Genomic DNA, 6,249 nt, shown 5'->3' with positions numbered 1-6,249 from the left:
GAGGATGGCAAAACTGCATTTTAAGCCTACCTCAAGGTTGCTCGTGGAGAGAGGCATGTACGTGCTGATAGCACTGCGTGAACGTGCATATGGGTCTCAGACCATGCTAACGCAGGCACGTACCGATGTGCTCCAAGCTGAGATCGCTGACATCCGAAAGCGGGTGCCCCCAGCACACGAGAGATGCTGTTACACTGTCAGCTGGGTGCTCTCCTTGATAAAACTGTATCCCCTCACTTCCTACATTCATTCGCTTGTCAAGAGCAAAGACTCATTTTAACACTGTGGATTCTAAATTTTCTCTGATGTAATTATTGTTTGACACTGCAGCCTTTCCAAGCACCTTACATAAGGAAAAAGAGAGAATTAAATATGAGAAGCCTAAAAATAAAACTATTAAAAGGAGACAGAAGCTGTTTTGTGAGCAGCAGGAATGATGTGGTGCCTCTGAGAGAGGATATGCTGAGCCAAAGGAGATGTTCTGCTTTTAGGCAGTGCCTTTTATTGTATTTCAGTGAAGTTCTGTGCTTTTCTGAAGTGCTTAGGTGCAGCGCTTTTAGAAATGAGCCTGTTCTTTCCCTTTGCTCTCACAAAAAACGCGACTTTCATACCATTTCCCAAGCCAATCTTCTTTTACAGACTGCAGCCAAAATTTCCCTTCCCTAATTAACCCGGAATGGTTTTTGAAGAAGTTTTAGCCGCAGAGAACATCAAATTTAGCTCTTAGCCTGGAGCCAAGCTCTGGGCTAAAGAACACACGTCATTTTAGGAATTCATGCAGATGCACCTTGACATCTGGGATGCGATATGCCGCCTGCACGCTTCCCTGTTGAGATAGCGAGCAGTAGTGGGCACTGCTGATGCTGCAGGTGGAGTGCAAAAGGTTTTTCCCATTCATCCAACACTTGTCCAGGCTATGTAAATAATGGCAGGAGACTTCTTTGACACATGCAAGACTCTTCGGTTGATGTTTGTCCATGTGATAACTCAATCGTCTCATTTCCCCTCTGGGTTGATTCTGAGAGTAGTGTGCTGCAGTGTTTACTAACTTATGACCCCGTAAGGGATGGAGTTCTCTGTTGAGCCTTTGTTTACCATGGCTAGCTCCTCCGTCATGTGAAAAGGCAGCCAAAAATGTGCAACACATATGTTTTTCTAGTGTGATTTTGGAATGCCCTTAATAGAACCCGGTTTACACACGTCTGGTGACCAATATATGCTGAAATTCAGGCATGGAGAGCGGGGCTGGAAGGGGTCTTCAGAGATCCTGTGCCTCAAGTCAGGATCAGCCAGGTTTTCCTCTCTGCAATGACTGTAGAAAAACTCTGGCTGACTGCATTAGGCAAGAATAGATGAACACGCACTGAATGTCTCATTTACATCAGGTCCCTTTATGACTCCGTGATTTGGGCACTCGGCTTCTGAGGCATCGGTATCACAGTACTGTGATCCTCAGTGGGTTCTTGAGCTTTTCTGCACAGCTGTGACTCATTTTCTCTGTGTTTTAAGTGATGGTGTGTGGAAGAGGCATGGAACAGCAACAGGGAGAGATGGGTCCATGATGGTATCTTTCACAAAATCTAGTCCAGACTTAACAAAGGTAAAGCCTTGATGAACTACACGTACATCTTGTCCAGAACGTCTGAGGGAATAATTGAATGTGGGTAGGTGATGACTTTGAAATGCTGAACCATCACCATTCACTTCAGACATCTCCTTATGAGCCCATTCAGAATGAAAGCAGAAACAATGATGTGAAGCCTAGATACTCTGAACCCTCAAGATTAATTTTTTGAAAAACTGTCTGTTGTCCAAGAAATATTTGTGGAAAATAACTGGGAGAATAATTTAGACTAGCAATAACTTGTGAAAAATTGTAAACAGCTGGGAGATCATTCCTGAGCAGGAGAAAGCAGACAAATCCATTATTTTCTATGACTTACTACTTTAGCTCTGCTAGCGGCATTGCTTTCAGTTTGATGGGGGTTTTGTTGGTTTTTTTGAAAGAACTTACTCAACAAAGAAAACATATTTTCCCTCTGGGATAAATAACCTTCTGTAATTGTACAACTCCACTGGTTTTTAATCCAGTCTGTGTGCCCACAGTAAGTGGTCTTTGGTTTTCTGGCCAAATACCAGTATTTGCAAGCTTCATGGAAAACCTTTCCTCTTGAGCTATAGAGCACCATAAGGTTTGTAGTTCCACAGGAGCTGACTTGAGCCAACAAGCAGCAGGGCATCATGTCAAATTCTGCAGTGTATAAGCTTTCACCCATAGGAATATAACATGTATTTTCTAGCCATTCTGTAAAGAAAACCCTCTGAATACAAAGTGAGGCTGGCTTGATTTCCTGAACTGCCTCTCAAGAGGGAAGAAAGATAGGAAGGAAAAGTGATCTTCTGTGCTTGCTTGCCTGTTTATTCTTAAACCTACTGAGGACCAGTTAAATAGTAATGCTATCCTGTTCAACTCTTCTTTTTGTCAATGAACTCTAGCTACTCTCAAAATGTGTTAGTTTACAGTTACATGTGGGACATCAATAGCGTATTTAAAACCTGACAAAGTCCAAAGATCTCCTCATTAACTGCTACATGAACAGAATACAGGAGCCCTGTTGCTATAAGCAGCATGGAATTCCCCCGCAAAGCCTGCTGCACAAGGTGGAGCCAAGCTGTCATCTCTCGCTTAACCTATGATGACCCTGGTAAGGTTGATCTGTGGCAAACATTTGGGTCATTGAGTGCTTGTGATGGTCGCAATCCACACGCTGAACTGCTCTCATAGCAGGGGACGGGCATAAGAGGAACACAGAGAACCCTGTCCTACTCTTTCTCTTTTCCAACTAGTTTCTAAAGCGATGATGCAGTGATTATTTTTGCCCCTGCATCAGTAAAGCGGAGAAGTTTTGGCCTGAAATCTCTTAAAGCGCTATTTTTACTCTGCCTTGCTCCTAACTTTAAGGTTTTGGATTTTTTCTTTTTCTTAATTACCAATCAGCCACTCTCAGCTGCAGTATTAACATGTGGGATGGTGGTTGCCTCCAGTGGCTATTTAAATTAAACACAGATCTACTGAATAGACACCACGTGCCAGGAGACCTCTTTTGGAGGGAGAAAAGGTGAGAGGAGAAAATGCTTTTCAGTTAACATTGCCAATGTGTTTCTGAAGCAAAGGATGACACCTTTCTGACTTCAGGACATTATTAATGTCTTTCTCTTACAGAACATGTGTTCTGAAAGCCTGTAGCCATGTCACCTTCAAGCTGTCATTTCATGGGGATACTGCAAGAGAGGTACAGCCTGCCTGGCTTGGGATTGCATAGGAGACATCCAAGACACTACAGGTAATTCAGCCGATGTTACAATCGCCCGGAGGCAAGGCTGACTCCAGACCCAGCAAAGTACCAGCCAGCTCTCTGTGCAGGTTTGCAGGTGAAGCCGAGCAACCTTGTGGATGATGCACAGCCATGGAAGACCCTGGGAAGCATCTGCTCGGGGCTGCATTTTTAAATGCAACCAAGTCGTGCCAGTGACCCCCTTGGATATGTGTCATGGTAAGTTTGAACCAGGCAAGGGAAGCTGAGCTGCCCCCACACCAGTGCCACTGCAGACTGCACATGGAGATTGTCCTGAAAGTTCGGCAACAGCGGTGCAATAATAAGCCGATTTTGCCCTGTGCCTTGTCCAAGCCTCCCTGCGGCAGCACGAACGCCAACCAGGGTGTCAGCAGCAAGAGGGCTCTGGAAAGGCTGAAGGGGCTGAGGGGCTTTGGGAGGAAGGGCAAGCAGTACCCAGCAGTTGGCTTGTGCTCAGGCTGGCTGCTGGTCCCTCAGCACAGTTTACATGGCCTCCTCCTATCTCAGCAGGATGGATAGGCTCAGCTCCTAAAATGGGTGCAACTGGGCTGGTAGCTAGGCAGGCACTGGAGGCTGTTTCAACACAGAGATTTATGGTGAGCTCAGAGAGGCTTGGAGGGGGTTGTGCCTGGGAGAGAGTGGTCCCTGGAGAAAGCAGCAGAAGCATTTTATAGCCCTTGCTGTTCTGGGCCAGCATCTCCTTTCCTTGCCTGTGCGGGGAGGATGCCACAGAGCAGGAAGCGTTACTCAAACCTGCTCTCTCACACATCCATACCACTCCCTCCATGCATGCCTTAAACCTGCACTGGAGCGCAATTCCACCACTTTATTCATCCCTCAGGCTGCCAATTCAAATAGCATTTCCCAGCCTGGACCCAAAGGGTTAAGGTGGGATGTTAACTTCAAAGCTGGGCTCACTGGGTGCTGTGGGGATCTGAGCAGTGTGGGTCATGGACGTCCTTGCGGGCAGGTCCCTTCTCTCCATGCTGTGAAGAGCAGATGTGGCGTAAAAGCTTCCTTTCGGAGAGGGCATGATTAATCTTTGCTTCTTAGAGGATGACAAATATATTATATTCGCCGACATGCTCACGCATTCTCTTCGCCTGATGGGTGACCCCTGTCTTAATGCCAAGCATGCGAGGTCCAGCTCTGTAAACGAAGAGGAGAGCTTTGCAAGCTCATTAATGCTTTGAAGTCACTCATTAGGAGCAGATTCCTCGGGAGCTGGTGAGCGTAACACCCTTGGTGAGCATGGCTTCATTTGATATTAATGCGGGTGCTGCAGCTGGAGGCATCCAGGGATGCTGAGCTGTGATTCTGCACACATGGACCAGCATAGTAGATAGCTGTGACTGTAATATGAAGGGCAAAGGGAAGCAAGGAAAGTTGCTGTCCCCTCTTGGCACTTAGGGGGGTGAATTTTCCTCCTGGCAGGATTTTTGCATGTGAATAGGTTGACCCAGTCCTCTGCTGAGCTGAGGATCTGCAGTGTCCTTCTGTGGGATGCCTGAGGTCCTTCTGCCTTGCTTCCTAGCATTCCTGAATTATCTCTGGAGGCCAGGGTGATGTCTCCTGACTGAGGAGCTCTGTGTCACCCTCTTTTGAGACCTGGAAACATTCCTTTTTCTGGCCAGCGCCTCTCACCTTTGCAGCAGCCAACCACAAGCCCTCCAAGCAGCTCAGCTACCACAGGGCACAGTCGTGAGCAGTCCCTGGAGAAGCGAGGAGGGACTTGCTCTCACCTTCAAGCAGGACAGGGCCAGGACTGCCTGGCCAAGCTCTAGCAGACAGGATCCTCTGGTGAAAAGGCCTCACCAGGTTTCTCTGTGTGATAGCATCCTGGTGTGAAGGTGCTGGCCTGTGATGCCAAGAGTGGCTGAAATCAGAGACAGAAATTATCAGGCTCCTGTGGCTTAAGGGCTAAAGATGTCCTGCACATAGGTACTTGGGGGCTGTGGGTTTGAATCCCATGTGATTCAACAGAGGTTTTTGTGTTTGTTTTTTTTTCTTTTCCCCAGATGGCAGAAAAAAAGCTGTTCCTCACTCCAAAGGAAAAAGAGAGACTCTTCTGCCCCACTGTCTTTCCCAGCTAAATGTCCTAGTAGAGTCACAAATGTGGACTGGAGGGGGTGAGGAGTGGGACCTGAGGTGCAAGGACAGTGCTTTGACCTCATGGCGTGCCTGGCTGAGTGCTGTTGGGCTGTCAGAGCTGCTCCCTTCCCCCTGGGCACCCAGCAGGGTCAGGCTGAGACCCTCCAGAGATGCCCTCCTGCACCAGGGTCCTGGCGGCATTATCACCAGTGACTGTGGTCCTTGCACAAGGACCTAGTGTGGCACATGTGCCACCTCTATGGCCCACGAGACCTGGTGCCTCCCAGTGAGGTGTTCCACCGGTTTGCTGGAGACATAAAAGAAAGCAGTGAGGAGGGGAAGATGAGTGTCTTGGGTTGGGACCTTGAGGGCTTGGTGAGGTGCGTGCCCTCCAGAGGAGGAGCTGGTGGGCCAGGGGAGAGCTTACAGCCCACCAGGATGGCCGAGTGGTGAAGGCGTTGGACTTAAGATCCAATGGGCGCATGCCCGCGTGGGTTCGAACCCCACTTCTGGTAGGAGCCTCCTTTTTCTCTTGGTCCAAACCCTGCACCCCAGCTTTTAGAGCACTGGTTCAGAGCAGGGACAGGAGCTCTGGGCCCTGTGCCCGGGGAGATGAGGCCATTCAACGCCCCAACGTGAGGACCCTGGTGGGACTGAGCCGCCCTGTAATCCAGGCTGAACGTGGAGAGAGATGTGAGCTGGTCCCTCTGGCACACAGGTTGCGGCTCTCCTCCTTCATGCAGGGAGTACTGAGACCGTTGTGGGCTTGAATCCCACATGCTCCCAAAATAGCAACTCGTTT

General features: G+C 48.5%; 1 non-coding gene across 1 annotated transcript; it reads left to right on the top strand.

Moving 5' to 3' along the window:
* Positions 1 to 5,879: 5,879 nt before the first annotated feature.
* Positions 5,880 to 5,962, top strand: TRNAL-UAA (transfer RNA leucine (anticodon UAA)). The gene has a single exon. It is a non-coding gene; the product is annotated as a tRNA-Leu (tRNA).
* Positions 5,963 to 6,249: the final 287 nt, after the last annotated feature.

Source organism: Ciconia boyciana, chromosome 11 (genome assembly GCF_034638445.1).
Source record: "Ciconia boyciana chromosome 11, ASM3463844v1, whole genome shotgun sequence".
Classification (NCBI taxonomy): domain Eukaryota; kingdom Metazoa; phylum Chordata; class Aves; order Ciconiiformes; family Ciconiidae; genus Ciconia; species Ciconia boyciana.
This window is presented reverse-complemented; position numbering and strand designations above follow the sequence as displayed.